Genomic DNA, 23,300 nt, shown 5'->3' with positions numbered 1-23,300 from the left:
CACCTAGGTGGCTCAGTCGTTAAGAGTCTGCCTTCGGCTCAGGTCGTGATCCCGAGGTCCTGGGATCGAGCCCCACATTGGGCTCCCTGCTTGGCGGGAAGCCTGCTTCTCCCTCTCCCACTCCCCCTGCTTGTGTTCCCTCTCTCACTGTGTCTCTCTCTGTCAAATAAATAAATAAAATCTTTAAAAAAAAAAGAGTGAACAATCATATAAATAAAGAGTTTAGGATAATGTATGGAATGTACTATTCTTTTAAGAAACATTATAGGGTATGTAACATGTGACTGGCTAGGACTATAGATGCTGGGGATATAATAGTGAAAATGACAGATAAAAGTCCCTGTCCTCATGGATATTTTTTGTGGGGGTGGGAGAAGATAGATGATCAGCAAGCAAAATAAATATAATAAATAATTCTTGATAGAAACAAGTGCTATAAGGATATGAATAGATAATGAGATAAAGAATAGCTGAGAGGTAAGGTGGGTTGCATTAAATAGGGTGGTCAGGAAAGACCTTTGAGTTAAGAAACGGAGGATAAGAAAGAGAGCCATGGAACAAGTTGAGGTAATCATGTTCTGAATAGGAAAATAGTGAGAGCAAAGGCCTTGAGGCAGGAATGAGCTTCAAGAATAGAAACAGAATAGAATAGCTTCAAGAATAGAAAGAAAAGTGTTACTAGAACGTACTGAGAAGTGTGTAATGACATAAAAAATGAGAGTAAGATACGCAGGTGTTCAATAAGTCATTAAAATATTGTGGTAATACAGAAACGTATTAAGTACTTTAAAAGTTTCTACCCCAGGGGCCCCAGGGCGGCTCAGTCGTTAAGTGTCTGCTTTCACCTCAGGTCATGATCTCAGGGTCCTGGGATGGAGCCCTGTGTCGGGCTCCCTGCTCAGCTCAGTGGGGAGCCTGCTTCTCCCTCTCCCTCCGTCCCTTCCCCCTGCTCATTCTCTCTCTCTCAAATAAATAAAATTAAAAAAAAATTTCTACCCCATAGCAATCTGTAAATTGTAGATACATTTTCATTGTTTTCCCTTGGATGGTTTTATTGTAGTGTTCTTATTTTGGTGCCTTCTTCTCTTTCTTCCTTTCAGTCTTGGCCTTCTTGCCACAGCCTCCCTTAGCTCTAGGAGCTTGAGTTTTTCCAGTCTCTCTGATGAGATTTCAGTCAAAGAATAGCTATTTCTAGTTGCTCCATTCTCAAGTGTGAATGAATAAATTGGAATTTGAGAGGCAAGGGAGGTAGAAATAAAAAATCCAAAATTTCTTGCAAAAATAAGTTGGTTGCTTTTCTTGCTCCCTAGTTCAAACCTGTAAGGGAAGCATTTTCCAGATGCAGACAGCAGGAGAGTAAGGGCAGAGGCACAATAGGTTAACTCATGGGCAAAGCATTTTTTTTTCTTCCTTACCAGCATGCTTGGAATGACATCCTGCGGGTCCCTGACTTCTCTCAAGCTGGTAGCTGGCAGGTCTTGTCATTTGCCATTTCCTGACACTCCTTGTCCTTTATGGTGAGGTCTAAGATGTAGAGGTCAGGGGCTGCCTGAAAACCTGCCAGTGGAGAGGCATAAGGCATGGAGCTGAGATTGGAAAAGCCAGGAGAGAGACCACAAACATTTGGGTGTGAATTTGGAGGTAGATTTTGTTATAGGTAGGAATGTATCTCTAATGAGGAACGGTAACAATGGAAAATAGGGATTATGGGTTTTAGGAAGTAAAATAATCATCATTAGCTTCTACAATGTGACAAATGTTGGATTTAGCTTTTTATATTTCATATTTCCCTTTCCCTATTCTCTTCCTTTTTTCATTAATTATATTTTAAATTTTTCTACTGGTTACCTTGATTTTTGCATCCATAAATTTAAAATAGCATCTTCTATTTTTTACTTTTCTTTCTTTATCCTCCTACTTCTCTTGCTATTCCTGTATTTTTAGATAATTGAAGATGGTGGCATTTATAACCTGTCACTGCAGTAAAAAACCAAAAAAAAAAAAAAAGTCTGTGCTTTGTCTGTTCATTGCCTCTAAGAAATGAACCTTGAATAACTGAATCTGTGCATTTTCAAAATGTTCCAAATTTCAAGGACCAATGGATTATCTCTCTCTAGACCAACTGCTCAAAACCATGCTACCTCTAGTTTACATATGTCTGCCTGGAGACTTCTCACATAATGCTTCCCTGCCTTTGGAATTGCCATCTGCTTTCCTTTTTCATATTGAAGAAATAAAAAACAACCATATATTTTGCTTATTTCTAAGATTATCTAACTTTTTAATCAATCATACTATTTGTTAAAGAAAAGTTCACATTTTTGTTGAAGGCATTCTTGTTGGAGTCCCATAATTTGTACAAGTTGCTTTAGGTCTTCTGCAGAATAACCATCATGGAAATCTTTTCAAATTATTGGAATTTTGGATCCAACTCTGTGTTGGATGCAGGTCCTCTTATTTCTAGAATTCTTATTTTTTCATCCTGTGGAGTATAATTTCAAATACTTTCTAAGCATTTCAGGTACTTTCTAAGTAAAATTTCTAAGTCTTCCCATGTCTGAAAACATGTCTTTGTGCATGATTGATTGTCAGAATATAGGTTCAAAGTAATTTTGCCCTCAGAATTTTAAAGACGTTGTTTTTAGCTGGTAAAAAAAATTTGCCAGTATCATTGATGCTGGTAAAAAAATTTTGATATTAACCTGATTTATTATACTTTTGTAGGTACTTGTTTCTTTTCTCTTTATAGAAACTTTTAAGATCTTTTCTTTTTCCTTAGGGTTCTGAATATTCATGATGATGTGCTTAGATGTGATTCTTTTTATTCATCAACCTTACCACTTAGTTGGCCCTTTTAGATTTTTCCACTCAGAAATTTCTTTTATGATTGCTTAAAATTACTTTCTCCTATCCTTTTCTCTTTCTGGAACTTCTAAGAGTTTGGCATTTGACATTCTGGATTGATCTCCATAAATTTAACTTTTCTCTCATTTTTTTCATCTTTTTCTCTTTACTTTCCCTTGTAAGAGATTTTATTTTTTCCTTTTTAGTAAATTAGTTTTCATCTGGCAATCTCTTTTAATTTCTATGAACTCTTTCTTGCTCTGATTGTTTTTCATAATTGTATGTTCATTTTCTTAAATCTCTTTGAGAAAATTAAAATACTTATTAAATTGTCTTCTGTTGCCTGAATTGTTGCTGTTTGTTCATGGTTTGGTTGTTTTGCTTTTTCATACCAGTTCTTCTTCTTTATGCTACCAGTTCATCTCAAATGTTATCCTTAGTCATCATTTTCTGACTGAAGGGCTAGATTAATTTATATAGCTAGAGGACATGGAGCCTTGTGTCAGGTGTGTAGGCCTAGTTCCTCAGTAGACCTCTCCCTTGATTGTCACTTCAATCACTTTAGGATGCCTGAGAAGGAAGTTGGCAGTCTCTGGCCCACCCTAGACCTCTACTCTGGGAGAACTAATAGTTAATTTTAGAAGTTTTAGCTCTTACAGGTATTTCTTTTCATCTATTTACAGAATTGTTCTTGGTTTTCAGTTTGGGAAAAAATACCCTTACTGCACACAAGGAAAGATGTTCCAACTTGTGTAACTCAAGGAAGTCCTTCAATTCATCACCTTGATGTCTGCCTCCTTTTCTACTTCCACTCTTGATACCAGTTGATTTTGAGCTTAAAATCCTTCTGAAAAGTCTGCTGGAAAAGCAGTTTTCACCTCTCTTCCAGCCTTTTTCTGCTCCTGTCCTGGACTCAGCTGTCACCACTCTGGCTTATCACCAGTATGATCCCAGAAAATCATGTCATATCTCTGGTCAGTTATTTTGCCTCATTCCCTTTTATACTTATTTACTGCCATTACAGTTGGATGTGGAGGGATGAGGTAGAGAAATATACGCTCAACTCACCAACTTGAACAAGAACTCACACTTAGGTTTTCTGACAGTCTTCTTACCCTTACCAAGGATATGCACATCATATTCAGCTCTTTTCCTTATTAGGTGTGTGTCCTCAGGCAGCCCATTTCATCTCTTTTTGTCCCAAATTTCTTAACTATTATTTAGGGGAAACGATATTGATAATACATAGTTATAATATAAACTGGGGAAATAGTATCAGTCACATATTTCAGTGAGGATGTTTTAACGGTCTTTAGCATAATGTCTGACACATAATGCGCACCCAATAAATGATAACTTAAAACACAGGGTTCAAAGCATACAAGTAAAACCTATATTTAGTTCACATCTTTGGTACCTAACCAAGGCTAGTTATTTTCATTTCAATGGGAACATTTTTTTAATTTACTTTATGGCCTTATTTACTGTTGTTATCTCTGGATCAGAAGTGGCCATTGTCATAAGCTACATATTTTTTCTGTGAAAAATTACTATTAACAGCTGACTTGTTTTTATTGTATAAAATATTAGGGTCTAGAAAAAAGTCATTTAGAGTGAAAAAAAACTGGGCAGATTATCAGATGGGTAATTTGACTTGAAAATCTATATGAATAGGAGCCAACAGGAAAAAAAGAGAGAAATTTAGTAATTTAAGAAATGGTTAACAAAAAAGATATTTTCATTTACATATTATAGCCAAACACTAACATAAATGCATTTTAATTAAATCAACAGGAAACTGAATGTATGAGACCATTATATTTTAAGAGAGATTACAGTGTTCACATTAAACCTTTATTTGCCTTGACAGATATACTTTGTCATTTTTTTCTCTGTAGACATTAAAAAAGTATGACTTTGAACATATTATATAACTTAGCTGAACCTTATTTTCCTCATCTATAAAACGAGAAAGTACTTCCTCTTTTACAGGATTGTTATTTGAAAAAAATGAATCAATATAGGTGATCTCTTTGTACTGGGTTCCCTGACAAGGAATTGTCCTACCCCATTCAGAAAGGATGGAGGTGATACAAGGAACACTGTGGATGTGTTTGATAAATTGTCCTCCTGTTATTTAAAATTGAAATAAAATGAAGCTCAAAACTATCCCAGGGAAGGAAAACCACAAATTGAGACATTAGTCAGCTACCTCTATAAAAGTAGCAGACTCAAAATATATTTTTCAGAGGGACAGTCATCTATTATCAAATTCTAAACGCTAGCAATTTTAAGAGATGTGCTGCACTTAATTTTGAAAGAAGTATCACCTTGAGGAGCCCCAAAATACAAAGATTGTATATGTGGATGGGGAATACGTGTTCCTCCTGACTGACCTTACTTCATTTTATATTTATTGGTTCCTTCTCTTTTGTAAAAATCAAACGAGTTATTTATTTTTTTCCACATAAAATGTACAGATCTTCCCAAGGAAGATGTGACCTGGTTGCCAAAAAACCTTCCAAGAACAAGAAGCCAGACAGATGGAAGACGTTTGTCACTATGTAAAGTTTGGCATGCTTTCTCTGGACATGTCTGCTGCAAAGTAGTGTGGGGGAGGAGAACATTTACTTGCTTTAAGACAGACTGTTGTCAAATTCTTCTAGATGTTCTAGAGGGCATCAGACTATGTTCTTGTTTCTTTTGTATTTCTTGTAGTTATATGCTGGAGCTAAATGATACAGAGGCTGGGTGCTTTTTTGAGGAAGTTTTCTGAGGATACGATGCCCCAAGTGAGGAAATGATACAAAGATTACTTAAGTCACTGAAACATGAATCTAGACTTTTATAGTTAGATGGGAACAGAAAGAAAATAGCTCTTCTTCCCCTTTAAAAAAAGTTTTTTAACTTTTCCTTGATCCCATCCCATTTGCAACTAACCTGTGAAGTGTGCTCTTCTGTTCATATGCTATTTGTGTGCAAATAATTTTAATTAAATGCTTGCTATATAGCTGATTATTCTGCTTACTTTTTATTTACACAACTCTGTTTTAAAAATCTCTTCATGTTGAGGGGGAGACGAACCATTAGAGATGATGGACTCTGAAAAACAAACTGAGGGTTCTAGAGGGGAGGGGGATGGGGGGATGGGTTAGCCTGGTGATGGGTATTAAAGAGGGCACGTTCTGCGTGGAGCACTGGGTGTTAGGCACAAACAATGAATCATGGAACACTACATCAAAAACTAATGATGTAATGTATGGTGATTAATATAACAATAAAAAATTTTAAAAAATCTCTTCATCTTGCTACATACACAACCAGTCCATTTCTCTATTGCAATATAGTACTCTACCACTGCATAATGTGTAGAAACTGTCCAGTCCCAGGGATGGGCACCCAGAATGTCTTCAATTCTTTGCCATTACAATAACACTGTGGTAAGTTTATATGCCCCTTTATAGACTTGAATGAGAATTTCTTTGAAAGGTAAACCCAAGAGCAGGATTTCTGGGTCATAGAGAGGGGTAAATGTATTTTATAAAATATTGCAAGATGGCTCTCTAGATAGGCTGCACCAGTCTACATACTTACCAGCAGGACATAAAGGATCCTAGAGCTTTACATTACTGCCAACATTTGGCATTACATGGCTTTCTAATTTTTTGCCAGTTTAATGAATGCAAAGTGATATCTCACTATTGTTTTAATTTGCTTAAGCATCTCTTCATGTGCTTGTAAGCCTGTTGGGTTTACTTTTCTGTAAAATGCTTGTTTATATCCTTTGTCTTTTTCCTATTATGATTCCTATACTTTTATTGAATTGCAAGAAATCCTGGTGTATTCTAGATACTACTTCTGTGTCAATTTTAGACGTAACATCACCCAATCTGTTACCTTTCAGTTAACTTTGTTCTTAATCTTTTCCCTTGAAGAGAATTTTCAAAAATTACTGATGTTATTTACTTAAAAATTTGCCTTACAGTTTATGCTTTAGGGTTTAAGAAATCTTTCAGTACCTTCTCAAAAAATATTCTCTTATGTTATCAACTACTAACTTTAAAGTTTTACCTTTCACAGTCAGGTTTTGAATATCTGGATTTACCCTTGTACATGCTTTAGGTAGGGACTGAGGTATTATTTTTGTTCACTTAGTGAGCCAGATTCCCAACACTATCATCTTTATCATACGTGTAAGTGCCTTATATGCTATATGTGTATGTGTTTCTGAATTCTCTATTTTGTTCCACTGCTTCCCACGTCTGTTTTTCTGTCAATACTATGTTTTATTGCCATGGTTGGGCAGTACGTCTTACTAATTGCTTGAGCAAGACCTACCTCTTTTCTTTTCACAGCTAATTTTTATTATTTTACTTACAGCAAGCTATCAAGTTTCTCAAAAATCAATATGGAGTTTTCGTTGGTTCTGCATTAAATTTATAGCTGCATTTAATGATAATTCACATTTTTAATACAATAAATTATTCCTTCTTAGAGTATGGGATATCTCTCCATATTTTTCAGATCTATTTTGTCCTTCATTAGAGTTTCAAAATTTCTCCATAGAGGTTTTGTGTATTCTTGATTAACTTTACTACTGAATTTATGGGTTCTGTTGATATTTTAAATGGCATTTTTTTAGTTATCATTTTTCACTGGAGATTGTTGGTATAGATAAATGCTATTGATTTTTGTACTTTGATCTGCTGTCCATCAACTTTGCTGAACTTTGTTATTATTCTCATTTTGTCTGTTGATTTTATTGTCAGATAAATGATCATCTACAAATAATGATGGTTTAATCTCTTCTGAACTTTACATATCATTTTTTTCTTTATAGAATTAGTTGTGACTTTCAGTACTATATTAAACAGCATCAGAGATTGTAAGCACTCTTGACTTAAAGCAAACATCTTAAAAAGTTTCTCCTTTAAATATATTGTTGATAGAAGCAAGCTTCAAGTTAAAGTTTTATTTCTAGTTTATTTTTAAAGGAAATTAGGTGGTAGAATTTTGTAAAATGCTCTTTTATCTTGATTAAAATAATCAGATAATTTTTTTCATTTCTTCTATTAATGCTGTGAATTTCATTGATATATTTTCCTTTATTTTTTTTGGCTTTTTAAGTTTTTATTTTAATTCCAGTTAGTTAACATATAGTGTTCTATTAGTTTCAGGTATGCAGTATAGTGATTCAACAATTCCAAACGTCCCCAGTGCTCATCACAAGAGTACTCCTTAATCCCCATCACCTATGTAACCCATCGCCCACACCTCCTCCCCTCTGCTAATCATCAGTTTGTTCTCTCTAGTTAAGAGTATATTTCTTGATTTGTCTCTCTCTCACTCTTTTTTTTCCCCTCTGCTCAATTGTTTTGTTTCTTAAATTTCACATATGAGTGAAATCATATGGTCTTTGTCTTTCTCTGACTGGCTTATTATTATTATATCTCTAGTTCCACCTATGTTGTTGCAAATGACAAGATTTCATCCTTTATTATGACTAATATTCCACTGTGTGATTGTATATATGTTTATGTATAATACCATGTTTTCTTTATCTATTCATCAATGGATGGGCACTTGAGCTTCTTCTATACCTTGTCTATTGTAAATAATGCAGCTATAAACATAGGGGTGCATGTATTCTTTGGGTAAATACCCAGTAGTGTGATTAATTTTTGAGGAACCTCCATACTGTTTTGCACAGTGGCTTCACCACTTTGCATTCCCACCAACAGTGTACCTTACCAACACCAGTTGTTTCTTGTGTTGTTGACTTTAGCCATTCTAACAGGTGGGAGGTAGTATCTCATTATAGATTTGATTTGCATTTCCCTGATACTAAGTGATGATGAACATCTTTTCATGTGTCTGTTGGTCATCTGTATGTCTTCTTTCGAGAAATGTATGTTCATGTCTTCTGCCAATATTTAATTGGATTATTTGGGGCATTTTTGGTCTTGAGTTATATAAGTTATTATGTATTTTGGATACTAACCCTTTATCAGGTATGTCATTTGCAAATATCTTCTCCTATTCAGTAGGTTGCCTTTTAGTTTTGTTGATTTTTTTCCTTCATTGTGTAAAAGCTTTTTATTTTGATGCAGTCCCTATAGTTTATTTTTGCTTTCATTTCCCATGCCTCAGGAGACACATCTAGAAAAAAAGTTGCTATGGCCGATGTTAAAGAGGTTATTGCTTGGTTTCTCTTTTAGGATTTTTATGGTTACAGGTCTCACATTTAGGTCTTTATTCCATTTTGAATTTATTTTTCTGTGTAGTGTAAAAAAGTGGCCCAGTTTCATTCATTTGCGTGTTGCTACCCAGTTTTCCCAACACTACCTGGAGTGACTTTCCCCATTGGGTATTCTTTCCTGCTTTGTCAAAAGTTAATTGTGGGTTTATTTCTGGGTTTTCTATTCTGTTCTATTGATCTATGTGTCTATTTTTGTGCCAGTACCATACTGTCTTGATCACTATAGCTTTGTAATATGACTTGGAAGTCTGGAATTGTGATACCTCCAGCTTTGGTTTTCTTTTTCAGGACTGTTTTGTCTATTCGGGGTCTTTGTGGTTCCATATAAATTTTAGAGTTGTTTGTTCTAGCTCGTGAAAAATGCTGTCATTATTTTGATAGGGATTGCATTAAATGTGTAGGTTGCTTTGGGTAGTATAGACATTTTAATACTATTCATTCTTCTAATCCATAGGCATGGAATGTCTTTCCATTTCTTTGTCTTGTCTTTAATTTCTTTCATCAGTGTTTTACAGTTTTTAGAGTATAGGTCTCTTATCTCTTTGGCTAGGTTTATTCCCAGGTATCATTATTTTTGGTGCAATTATAAATGGGATTGTTTTCTTGATTTTCTTTTTCTGCTGCATCATTTTTGGTGTATAGAAGTACAACAGATTTCTGTATAATTTTGTATCCTGAGACTTTATCAAATTATCAGTTCTAGCACGTTTTTAGTTGAGTCTTTTGGGTTTTCTATATATAGTATCATGTCATCTGCAAATACTGAAAGTTTTACTTCTTTACCAATTTGGATGCCTTTTATTTCTTTTTGTTGTCTGATTGCCGAGGCTAGGACTTCCAGTACTATGTTGAATAAAGTGATGAGAGTGGACATCTTTGTCTTGTTCCTGACCTTAGGGGAAGAGCTCTCAGTTTTCTGCATTGAGGATATCAGCTGTGGGTTTTTCATATATGGCCTTCATTATGTTGAGGTTTGTTACCTCTAAACCTACTTTGTTAAAGAGTTTTTTATCATGAATGGATGTGTACTTTGTCAAATGCTTTTCCTGTGTCTATTAAAATAATCATATGGCTCTTATCCTTTCTCTTATTGATGTGATATTGATATATTTGTGAATACTGAACCACCCTTGCTACCCAGGAGTAATCCCACTTGATCGTGGTGAATGATTTTTTTTAATGCATCGTTGAATTCAATTTGCTAGTATCTTGTTGAGAATTTCTGCATCTATGTTCATTAGAGATATTAGCCTATAGTTCTTTCTAAATAATGTCATTATCTGGTTTTGGTATCAGGGTAATGCTGGCCTCATAGAATGAAACTGGAAGTTTCCCTTCCTTTTCTACTTTTTGAAATAGTTTGAGAAGAATAGGTATTAACTCTTTTTTAAATGTTTGATAGAATCCTCCTGTGAAGCTATCTGGTCCTGGACTTTTGTTTGTTGAGAACTTTTTGATTACTGACTCAATTTCTTTGTTGGTTATTGGTCTATTCAAATTTTCTGTTTCTTCCTGTTTCAGTTTTGGTAGTTTATATGTTTATAGGAATTTATCCATTTCTTCTAGGTTATCCAATTTGTTGGCATATAGTTTTTCGTAATATTCTAATTGTCTGTATTTCTGTCGTGTTGGTTGTTATTTCTCCTCTCTCATTTGTGATTGTGTCTGAGTCCTTTCTCTTTTTTTCTTTATAAGTCTGGCTTGATGAATCAATTTTATTGATTTTTTCAAAGAACCAGCTCCTGGTTTCATTGATCTGTTCTACTGGGTTTTTTAGTTTCTACATCATTTATTTCTGCTCTAATCTTTATCATTTCTTTACTTCTGATGGTTTTAGGTTTTGTTTGTTCTTCTTTTCCTAGCTCCTTCAGATGTAAGGGTAGGTTGTTTATTTGAGATTTTTTTTGCTTCTTGAGGTAGCCCTGTATTGCTATGAATTTCCCTCTTAGAATTGCTTTTGCTGCATCCCAAAGATTTTGGACCATTGTGTTTTCATTTTCATTGTTTTCCATGTTACTTTTTTTTTCTTTTACTTCCTGGTTGACCAATTCATCGTTTAACAGTATACTATTTAACCTCCATGTATTTGTGGTCTTCCCAAATTTTTTCTTACAGTTGGCTTCTAGTTTCATAACATTATAGTCAGAAAAGATGCATGGTATGACTTCAATCTTCTTGAATTTGTTGAAGCTTGTTCTGTGGGCTAATATGTGATCTATTCTGGAGAATTATCCATGTGCATTTGAAAAGAATGTGTATTCTGCTTAGGATGGAATGTTCTGGATATATATCTTTAAATCCACTTGTTCCAGTGTGTCATTCAAAGCCATTGTTTCCTTGTTGATTTTCTGTTAAGATGATCTGTTCATTGATGTAAGTGGGGTGTTAAAGTTCCCTACTATCGTAGGGATTATTATCGATTAATTCCTTTATGTTTGTTATTTTTTATGTATTTGGGTGCTCCTAGGTTGGGTGCATAAATACTTACAATTGTTATATCTTCTTGTTAGATTGTCCCCTTTATTATTATATAGTGTCCTCCTTTGTCTCTTGTTACACTTTGTTTTAAAGTCTTTGGTCCACTATAAGTAATACTCCTCCAGCTTTCTTTTGACATCCATTTGCATGACAGATGTTTCTCCCTCCACTCACTTTCAACCTGCAGGTGGTTTTAGGTCTAAAATGAATCTCTTGTAGGCGTATATAGATAGGTCTTGTTATTTTATCTATTCTCTCTATATCTTTTGGAGTGTTTAGTCCATTTATATTCAGAGTTATACTGATAGATATGTATTTATTGTAATTTTATTATTTGTTTTGTGGTTGTTTCTGAAGATTTTCTCCGATCCTTTCTTGTCTTTCTCTGTTTCATGGTTTGCTGATTTTCATTAATGATATATTTGGATTTCTTTCTCTTTATTCTTTGCATATTTATTAGTGGTTTTGATATATTGGTACCAATAGGTTTGTATATAATCTTTTCTGCAATCTATATTAAGTTGATGTTCGTTTAATTTTGATCCCATACTTTTCTCGTCCCCTCCCCATGATTTAGGTATTTATTTCTATATTTTACATCCTTTTATCTTGTGAGTTCCTTGACTGATTCTTTTTTACAGAAATATTCATTTTTACTTCTTTGTGTTTCCTACCTTTATCTTTCAGTCCAGTTGTCTGCAGAAACTCTCTTTGTCTGTTGTGGGCAACATTTGGTCCCTGGCCTGAACATGGCATGTTTTAACTAGTTGTGCTCTGATACATTTCTGAAATGAGACCTGTCGCCACCACTGCAGGAACTGAGGCTCCTACGTTGGGAAATGCAGTGTTTGCAGGGTCTTGGGCTGGCTTTCTGGGGGAGAGGGTCCGCTACAATGGGACTGAGGCATGACTAGGAAGGGTAGTTTCACTGGAGCACGGTGTGGTAGGGTTTGGTGTAAGCAATTTAGATAGTCAGTGTCAGAGCTGCACTAGTTCCCACAGGCAGCCTTGTGCTTATGCAGAGGGGCAAGGGAGAAAAATGGCACTAGCCACTTCCTTTGTTCTTGGAGGGGTTCTCTCCATGAACACTCTCTAGTGTGTGCTCTGATAGGAGCAAATAACCCCCCCAATGTGTGCCCCAGATGCTCTTCAAATTGTTGTTTCCATGATGTGTGTCCATGGGTTGTTTGCCTGCCTTCTCTCCAAGAACAGTTCAGTGCCCTTGGGGCTCTATCACAGCCAAGCCCTATGACCTTTATAATTCCAGGCTTTACGCCCTACTGGTTGTCAGAAGTCATGAAATTTGGGCCCTCGCACCTTCCAAGCCAATTGCTATGGGGTTTCACTTTCCCATTCACTCCCCTGTGTGCTAGTCTGTCTCTCACTCTTCTCTAAAACCACTCCATCCCTATTACAGCAGCCATATTCTGCTTCTCTCCCAAACCCTGTATCCACACTTCCTACCTTCTTCAATGTGACCTTTTATCAACCTTTAGTTGTAGAGTTTGCTCTGCCAGCCTTCAGGTCAATATCTGGGATATTTAGGATGATTTGATAGTTATCTAGTTATATTCATGGAATGAGGCAAGTCTGTGGTCCTCCTACTCTGTGACCATCTTCCCTCATTGATATATTTTCTTATATTAAAACATCCTTTCATTCTTGAGATATACTCCAGTGGATCATGATATATAATTATTTTAAGATATTTTAACATTTTATTTAACCATTTTATTTAGTTAAAAGGGGGCTACAATTTTTTTAGGTATTGTTCTCATGTGGTTTGGAATCAAAATCACATAAAATCCATTGTTTCTGTTATATTTTTATTTTAAAAACTTGTAAAAATATAAGAACTGTTCCTTAAAAGTTTGGTAGAATTCATAGACAAAACATGTAAGGTTTTCTGGGAAGTGAATGATTTAATTTTTTTATACTTATTGTCCTATTCAAGTTTTATATTCCTTCTTGGGCAAGTCTGCCATTTTATATTTTCTACCAATTTATCCTTTATTCATTAACTCTAGTTTTTAAAAGTTTATTAGAGAATCATTAATCATAATACTGTTTTTTAAAGCATTCCTTTGTATTTTTCACTGTGTATTTATTTACCTATTTTCTTTTTAATACTCGAGTCTCTCTTATTCATCTTTTCAAAGAACTTTAGCTTTTTTTATAACTGAAAAGTTTTAACTATTTTGAAATAACTTTAGATTTTAAGAAGATTAGCAAAGATAGTATAGAAAGTTCTCACATATTATTCACTCAACTTCCAGTAACATTAACATCTTATGTGACCATGGTAAAACTATCAAAACAAAGAAAGTAATGTTAGTACAACACTGTGAATTAAACTACAGATCTTGGGACACCTGGGTGGCTCAGTCAGTTAAGCACCTGCCTTTGGCTCAAGTCATGATCCCTGGGTCCTGGGACCAAGTCCCACATCAGGCTCCTTGCTTGGTGGGGAATCTGCTTCTCCGTCTCCCTGCCACTCCCCCTGCTTGTGCATGCGTGCGCGTGCTCTCTTTCTCTCATTCTGACAAATAAATAAAAAATAAAATCTTAAAAAAAAAAACCTTACAGATCTTAATCAGATTTCCTCAGTTTTTCCATTTATGTCCCATTTTCTCTTCCAGATCCAAAGCAGGATATCATATGTTATGGTATCTGAATTGTCTTTCCCCAAAATTCATATGTTGAAGTCCTAATGCCCCCAGTACCTCATAAGTGACTGTATTTGGAGACAAGGTCTTTAAATAAGTAATTAAGTTAAAATGAGGATGGGCCCTAATCCAATATGACTGGTCTCCTTATAAGAAGATTAGGGCACAGGCATGTACAAAGGGAAGACCATGTGAAGACACAGAGAAGATGGCTATCTACAAGAAAAAGAGAGAGGCCTCAGAAGAAATCAACCCTGCTGACACCTTGATTGTGGACTCCTAGACTTCAGAAATATAAGAAAATAAATTTCTGTTGCTAAACCACCCAGTCTGTGGTACTTTGTTATGGCAACCTTAACAAAACTAACATTATCATTTAGTTGTCATGTTTTCTTAGTTTCCTCCAGTCTGTGATAGCGTCTCAGTCATTCCTTGTTCTTTAAAGATGTTCTCTTATGTTATCAACCATTAGTTGACACTTTTGAATGCTGGCATGGTATTCTGTTGAATATCCTTTAGTTTGGATTTGTCTGATGGTTTCTCAGGATTAGACTGAGGTTATGGACTTTGGGGAAGAATATATATATATATATATTTTTTGAAGATTTTATTTATTTATTTGAGAGAGAGAGAGAGAGAGCACATGAGAGAGGGGAGGGTCAGAGGGAGAAGCAGACTCCCTGCCAAGCAGGGAACCCGATGCGGGACTCAATCCCGGGACTCCAGGATCATGACCTGAGCCGAAGGCAGTCACTTAACCAACTGAGCCACCCAGGCACCCAATATAATAGAGAGGAACTGCCTTTCTCATTGTATCATATCACAGAGTACATAGTATCAGTATGTTTTACTGTAGGTGATGTTGACCTTGATCACGTGGTTAGTGTGGAGACCATGTGAAAACACATTGTTTGCCAGGTTTCTCTATGCTAAAGTTACTATTTTTCTCTTTTTCTTAAGTGAATTAACAAATTAAGCCCACCAAGGGCAGGTGAAGTAATTTCCTCTTCATGGACAGAGTAGTGTCAAATAATTTTGGAAATACCTTAACATCCATATAATAATGAATAAATAAATGGCTGGGGAGGGATGCTTTTAAGTTATTTATTTATTTATTTATTTATTTATTTATTTATTTATTTAAGATTTGTTTATTTATTTGACAGAGAGAGACACAGCGGGAGAGGGAACACAAGCAGGGGGAGTGGGAGAGGGAGAAGCAGGCTTCCCGTGGAGCAGGGAGCCCAATGCAGGGCTCGATCCCAGGACCCCGAGACCATGACCTGAGCCGAAGGCAGACACTCATCGACTGAGCCACCCAGGCACCCTGATTTTAAGTTATTTAAATATTCTGTTTCTTTTAAAAGTTTTTCACTCTAATTCTAGGTCTTACCAGCCGGTCTTGTCTGCAACAATTATTAATGTGGTATTCCAATGATGATTTTCTATTTCCCTAATTCTTTCTAAATTTATCAATTGGAATTCTTATGTAACAGAGTTGCCCCTTTTTCTTCATTTATTTAATCACTTGTTTCAGTATGGACTTATAGATACTGATTTTTGGGGTATCTGAATCCAATATTATCATTATTTATTTTCTTGCTTAAATTGCTCCAACTTTGGCAATTGGGAACTCTCAAGTTTGCTCATATGTCCTTTTTGACAAGCTCTTGTCCTTATTTTCTGAAGATGATGCTTTGTTCTCCCTGTCCAGGCCCGTGATCACTCGTTATTCTGAGGGACCCTTATTCATTACTAGAAAATGGTATTTAGAAACCAGGATATGAGTGCCAAAGAACTAATTTGTGATTTTGTTTTTGTTGTTCCATCACTTTGTTGTTCCTCATTTCACTGACTTGTGTTCTATCATTTATTCTGAATCTTTGTATTTTCTCTGGTGCTTCCTCACTTCCACCTTCTTGAATTAAATATTTAGATTTTAAAATATCTTGTTTCCTTATAAACGTATAGTATTTAAAGCAACAAAATTTCCTTCCAGTTTTATTTTATCTATGTTCCATAGTTTCTTTATTTGTAATATTTTCACTGCCATTCAATTCTGAATATTCATTAATTTATTTTTTAACCTAAGGGTTATTTAGTAATTTGCTGTAATTTTCCAAACATATGAGAGGTATTTAAGGTATCCTTTTAAGAAACTTAATTTATAATTTAATGGATTATGATTAAAGGACATAGTGTATATGACATTGTTCCTTTGGAGTTTGAGGTTCCCTTTGAGATATAATCTCTGGTTTATTTTGGATAAATATTTGGTAAGTATTCTTGAATATTAAAACAGAAAAGTCAATTATCTGTCATGTGAAGAGTTCTATATATGCCAAATAGCTTAAGTCTACTGATTATAACATTTAGATACTTGCTAACATTGCTTCTTTTTATTTGATCTATCAGTTTCTCAGAGAGGTATGTCAGAATTTCCGACTCCAATTGTTGAACAATTTATTTCTCTCTTAAGTTATACAAATTGTTGATAAACATACACATATGTGTGCTTACACTGAGATGCATATATGTTCTTGATGGCTATATCTTCTAAATATACTCTTCCTTTTACCAATATAGGACATCTGTATTGGTTAGATGTCCAAGTTACCTATTTCTGCATAACTGTACAACCTAGGGGCATCAAACAAATGTTTTGTTTTTTTCACAATTCTGTGGGTCACAAATTTGGGAAGTGTTTCTGATGTATATAGTATCATTTGGGGTGGCTGGGGCTAGAAGATCCACTTCTAAGATGGCTTCTCACTCATGTATCTGGCAAGTGGGCTGGGATGTTTCAAGTAGCTGGGGTGTGTATGGGAACTTCTTGGTAAACTCTCTTTCCACATTCACTCCACCTGGTATCTTGCATCTCCTCATAGCAAGATAATCTCAGGGTAGTTGGAATTCTTTTAGGCAAAATACACTTACCCCCTCTCACACTCCTCACCCGCAAAGTCTCATTTCATTGTGGTATTGTCTTAAAGTCAGGATTTAGCCGTTTGAGTGAAGTGTAGATGAGCATGAGTGTTATGTGTATGGCTCCTCTAGTATAATACCTCTCAATCTGAAGACCTATAAAGAAATATTATCTGTCCCCTTCCCCTGTTATCCCCCCTCAATATATAATTGTGGTAAAGGGATCGCACAACTACAGTAATACTCCAGTTAAAAAAGCAGGGAAACAGGATACACATAGCAGCTACTAGATCCTGGCAATTTTCAAATTCACTTCAATGTATATTACCAATTCCTTGATTATGATCCAATCCTGCTCCCTGGGAAAAATTCTCTGAAGGTCCTGGCTTTATCCTCTCAGTTCTTGATTCTGTCCTTTGAACCATCCTTCCTTTTCCCTAAGAAACTGATTATGTTTGCAACTGACTGGACTTCTTAGCTTGCTTCTTGCTCACAGAAGCATGGGGAGGAGGAATTGGCTTTTTTATTTTGTACTGTTTCCTTTTAATTTAAGATGACAGTGCTCCTACTTATGCTATTTGTTGAAAAATGTTCTGGGTTTTCTATGAATCTTACTGGGTTTCATTCTATTGGACAGAAGCCAGATTTTTAAATCTCTTTAAGATAGGCAATTTTCTAAATTGGGCCCTGTGGCTACTGTGCAACAAAGCCTTAAGAATCTTAGAATCCCTACTATTTTAATGCAGAGGGTCTATGAGGCATACCCATAAGACCATTAGGAGTCCTTTAATCTAGCTAAGAGGTTCTAGAAACACGGCCTTACATCCTTCTGAGGTTTTAATAAAGGATTTTACAGACCCACTCTGAAGTGGTTCTTTGACCTAAGCCCTTTCATATTCCAAGAATCTTTTCCTAGAAGAGACTGGAGATGTGCAATAGTTTTTGTTTTGTTTTGCTTTTTTTTTTTTTTCCAACTTCTGGCTCTTTAATATTTTCTCTAAATTTTACTCAAAAAACCAAACAGCTCCATAGCAGCATTATTCACAATAACCAAAAGGTGGAAACAACTCAGTGTCTATAAACAAAGGAATGATTAAACAAAATATGGTTTATAAATACATTATAACACTATTCCATTAAAAAGGAAGGAAATTCTGACACCTGCTACAACATGGATGAGCCGAGACTATATTAAACTGAGTGAAATAAGCCAGCCACAAAAAGACTCATAACTGTATGATTCTACTTGGATGAGGTACCTGGAGTAGTCAAATTCTTAGAGATATAAATTAGAATAATGGTTCCACTCCAGGGGCTAGGCAGAGTAGGAAATGAAAATTATTGTTTAAGGGGTAGAGAGCTGTAATTCTGCAAGATAAAAAGAGTTCTGGAGATGAGTTGTACAACAATATGAATGTACTTAACAGTACTGAATTGCACACTTTTAAGATGTTAAGATGGTTAAGATGGTACATCTTATGTTATGTATATTTGATCACAATTAAAAATTTTAAAATCCAAAAACAAAACGAAGCAGGTCCTTCTTTAGTCCATGCTTTTTTTTTGTATTCTGTCATAGCCAAGAAAGACCAGGTAGTACTTTCCCCATTTGGACTAGAAACTTCCTTCATTAGATCCACAAGTTCCATTGTTCACAAGTGACAGTGTTGCCAAACTTTCCATATATTATGTACCAAAGTTCCTTTTTTCTCTGCCTCCAATACCATTTTCCTCATTGTCCTTTAAGACTCACCAACATATTCCCACTTTTATTAACCATCTCTTTGAGGCCTTTCCAGCTTCTGTGTCTGCCTGGTGCCCCATGTTTTAGGTTTTCGTTATGTCAGCAACCCATTTCTAGGCACCAGGTTCTGTTCTGGTTAGCTGTTGTTAGGAGTAAATGACTGGTGGCAGCTGATCTACCAGTACCTGTTTTTATCAACTTTTTTTGGCAGAACTTCTTCACTTGTACCTCATCAATATTGATTATATGGACTGTTAATGTCAATTTTTTTTTGTAGTGACAGAGCAGGAAATTATTATCCAAGGTAAAAGAGGAAGAAGCAAAAGCTGAATTTAAAAACTTTCCTTCAACCTATCCAGTTTTTCTTTCCATCTCTTCACACATAGTAGTCATTATAGTTTTCAGTTTGCTTGGGTATTCTCCCTCTTTTTTTTGAAGGAGAAAGTGTCATTGTTACTTTAGCTACTTCTTGCTTCTCTCTAGCCTCTGCAGTTTCCTGGAGGTTAATTTTGGAGGTGGACTGATTTAGGAGATATGGGAAATTTTTTTAAAATTTTTATTTATTTGTCAGAGAGAGAGAGAGAAAGAGCACAAGCAGGGGAAGCAGCAGGCAGAGGGAGAAGCAGGCTCCCCGCTGAGCAAGGAGCCTGATGTGGGACTCGATCCCAGGACCCTGGTATCATGACCCGAGCCAAAGGCAGAAGCTTAACTGACTGAACCACCCAGGCATCCCTTTTTTTAAGTTTTTATTTAAATTCCAGTTAGTGGGTGCCTGGGTGGCTCAGTTGGTTAAACATCTGACTCATGCCATGATCTCAGGGTCATGAGATGGAGCCCCACATTGGGCTCTGTGCTGAGCATGGAGCCTGCTTAAGAGTCTCTCTCTCAGGGCACCTGGGTGGCTCAGTTGGTTAAGCAACTGCCTTCGGCTCAGGTCATGATCTCAGCGGGATCGAGCCCCGCATCTGGCTCCCTGCTCGGCAGGAAGCCTGCTTTTTCCCTCTCCCACTCCCCCTGCTTGTGTTCCCCCTCTAGCTGTCTCTCTCTCTCTCTGTCAAATAAATAAATAAAATATTTTAAAAAAAAGATTCTCTCTCTCCCTCTCCTTCTGCTTCTCCCCTACCCTGCTCATGCTGTATCTCTCTCTCTCTAAAAAAAATAAATAAATAAATTCCAGTTAACAGTGTAATATTAGTTTCAGGTGTACAATTTAGTGATTCAATACTTATATACAACACCCGGTGCTCATCACAAGGGCCCTCCTTAATCCTCATCACCTATTTAACCCATCTCTCCCCCTCCCTTCCCCTCTGGTAACCACCAGTTTATTCTCTATAGTTAAAAGTCTGTTTCTTGGTTTTCCTTCTTTTTTCCCATGTTCATTTGTTTTGTTTTTTAAATTACACATGCGTGAAATCATATGGTATTAGTCTTTCTATGACTGAATTATGTCACTGAGCACAATACTCTCTAGCTTCATTCATGTCATTGCAAATGGCCAGATTTCATTCTTATGTATTTACCCAAATAATACAAAAATACTAATTCAAAGGAGTACATGCACCCCGATGTTATAGCAGCATTATCAACAATAGCCAAATTATGGAAAGAGCCCAAACGTCCACTGACTAATGAGTGGATAAAGAAGATATGGTGTGTACACACACACACACACACACACACACACACACAGGAGCTAGGAGAAATATTACAAAGACATGGGCTATGGAAATTTTAGTTTGGTGTGGAAAACATCATTAAAGTATGAAGAAGGCTAAGTACAGTGTATTATGGTGAGAATAGGGAAGTAGCTTCTAAATCAGAGTTTATGGAAGGCTTCAAAAAGTCAGGTAGGAGCTATGATTGTTAAAGCACAGTTTAGGCAAAGGGACTTCAGGTATAAAGGCATGTATAAAAGAATGGTTTTCTGAGATAGCGTAAGTTTTTAAGACACCACATGCAGTTGTGAATTGTTTGGAACAAAGAGTGTATGCAGAAGAGTGATTGGAGATGTTAGTAGTAGGAAGGGTCTGAATATAACATTATACCAAAGAGCTTGGATATTATTCTTTAGGACAGTGGGAAATACTGACTTTAAGCAGGGAATCATTAGGATCAGACTGACATATTTCAAAGATTACATAGAGAGCAGAGTGTGATGCTTAAGCTCCAGCGCCTTTTGCTTTCGTGGAAACCTTCTAAAGTCCTAGAATGAACACTAGCAATGAGTTTTGTGGTCAAGTGTTTTCTGTAAAATTTGAAAAAGGAGGATATTTTAACTGCAATCGTCTCTTTCTACTTTAACTTGCTTCTAATACATTTTCCCTAGGCTATGGGCATTTTGGAAACCAGCTAATGGGGAAGTTCAGGATTATTTAGTAATATGTGTGTGTATGCATATGTGTGTGTGTGTGTGTGTGTGTGTATTAAGATTTATTTATTTGAGAGAGAGGGAGACTGACAGCAGGAGTGGGAAGGGCAAAGGGAGAGGGACAGAGAATCTCAAGCAGACTCCCTGCTGAGCCCGGAGACTGAGGCAGGGCTGGATCCCAGGATCCTGAGATCATGACCTGCATGGAAACCAAGAGTGGTATGCTTAACATACTGTGCCACCTAGGCACCCCTAGTAATATATATTAAAGTAGTTTGTAGTTACATCTATGTATAGCTAAGTTATTGCTACTCATCCTGGTATAGAAATAGCTTCTGGTAATGATTTTACTACCCACACTGCAGTTAAAAGGCAAAGATATAGGGCCAAAGGTCATATTGTGATAAGTATATTCATGATTTCATGTCTGTTTCTTTTTTTTTTAATTTTATTTATTTATTTGACAGAGATAGTGAGAGAAGGAACACAAGCAGGGGGAGTGGGAGAGGGAGAAGCAGGCCTCCCGCGGAGCAGGGAGTCTGATGCGGGGCTCGATCCCAGGACCCTGGGACCATGACCTGAGCCGAAGGCAGACGCTTAACGACTGAGCCACCCAGGCGCCCCTTCATGTCTGTTTCTTAAAGAAGGACCCTAAACCATATAAACTTCAGGACCAGGATCTTTACCTGGAGCAATACGAGATAAGACTAAATCAGTAAATTACTGTAAAATGTTTTTAGTCTTGTGAGAGATGAAGACCTGAACCAAGGCAGTGATGATAGAATTGGAGGGCAAAGGTTAAGATGCAAGAAGCATCCAGGGAGTACAATCTAGGGAACTTGGCAATTGTTTTGATTGGGGGGTTGGTTTCATAACACATTATGGACTTGGATAACTGGAAGGATGGAGGCCCAGTCATGGACAAAAAACATTAGGGGAACTGCAAGTTTGGGTGGAGGATGAATCGTTTTGGGCTTGTTGCATTTCAGGTGTCAGACAAGTAGACAAAAATGCACGTCTGCAGCTCAGCTAAGCACCCAGATGTTGGGGGATATAACCTGCTATTATTTTCTTCTCTGGAGGCCACTTACCAGGCTTCTTTGGTCCTCGCTTTCCAGTCCTCAGCCCAGGAAACCGCAGGCACTTACACACCCCCAGGGCTTCCCAGTGGCGCCTGCTCACTGGATGTGCAGATGTGCGGATGTGCGAGCCGCACTTCCGCCCCTGGAGGCACGCGCTCAGGGGACGTTCTGCGCAGGCGGCGTGAGACTCGTAGCCTGGCCCAAGCTCTGTCGGCTCCCGGCACCTTGTGAGTGGTTTCGCCTCTGCGTGGTTTTCCGCAGGATACCTTTCTCCACAGAGAGAGCGTCCTCTTTCTACTTCATCCCCCAAACCTCCACTTTCCTCTCTGGAAGTCAGCGGCACCCCCCTGAGGGCTTTGTAGGTCTCCAGGCACCGAGGCAACGACACTAACGAAGATGAGTCAGCGTTGATTTCTCAGGGGGTAAACTCACAACTCATTACCTTTGGTGGTTTTGCCCAAAGCCCGGAAAAGCTTCGGGAGCTGAGCTTAAGGTCTGCGGTGACTTTGGGTCTTCTATATGAACCTAGAATTAAGAGGGAAAAGTCTCAGTGATTAAGATACCTATTAAGCTAGGTTCCCCAGGAAAGGGACCAGAGTAATTGCAGCCTCCTGGAATCCCAAAGTGGCTCATGTACCTGAGCAAGCCTGAAGATTTGCACTGTCTTGTGACTAAACTCTTTCAGTGTAGCAGGATAGTTGAGGGAAACTTGACTTCATTATTACTAACAGATGTGGAACAAATAAAAATATGTAGTTTTATTAGTTTATTACTTATAAATACATTCTAAATAAGCCATTCACGGCAGAATACCAAAATGTAGTGGACAGTAATAGTCCAGTGGGTAATTTTGTGTTATTGAAGATGACTGGTAACTGAGTATGGTATGAACCGGTTGTATACCTTGAGCCATTGTTTGAGTTAGATATCC

General features: G+C 36.8%; 1 protein-coding gene and 1 long non-coding RNA gene across 2 annotated transcripts in view; one reads left to right on the top strand and one right to left on the bottom strand.

The window, feature by feature from the left end:
* Nucleotides 1-23,300, top strand: part of GPR158 (G protein-coupled receptor 158) — a 453,369-nt gene that overhangs the window by 11,822 nt on the left and 418,247 nt on the right. The window lies entirely within an intron of this gene.
* LOC141371270 (uncharacterized) lies at nt 1,424-23,065 on the bottom strand. Its single transcript, XR_012376081.1, has 3 exons — nt 23,007-23,065; nt 22,379-22,894; nt 1,424-1,586 (listed from the first exon to the last, which is right to left on the bottom strand). It is a non-coding gene; the product is annotated as an uncharacterized lncRNA (long non-coding RNA).

The sequence above is a fragment of the Callorhinus ursinus genome, unplaced genomic scaffold (assembly GCF_003265705.2).
Source record: "Callorhinus ursinus isolate GAN/ISIS: 27379988/994484 unplaced genomic scaffold, GSC_fseal_2.0 scaffold63, whole genome shotgun sequence".
In the NCBI taxonomy this organism is placed as follows: Eukaryota; Metazoa; Chordata; class Mammalia; order Carnivora; family Otariidae; genus Callorhinus; species Callorhinus ursinus.
This window is presented reverse-complemented; position numbering and strand designations above follow the sequence as displayed.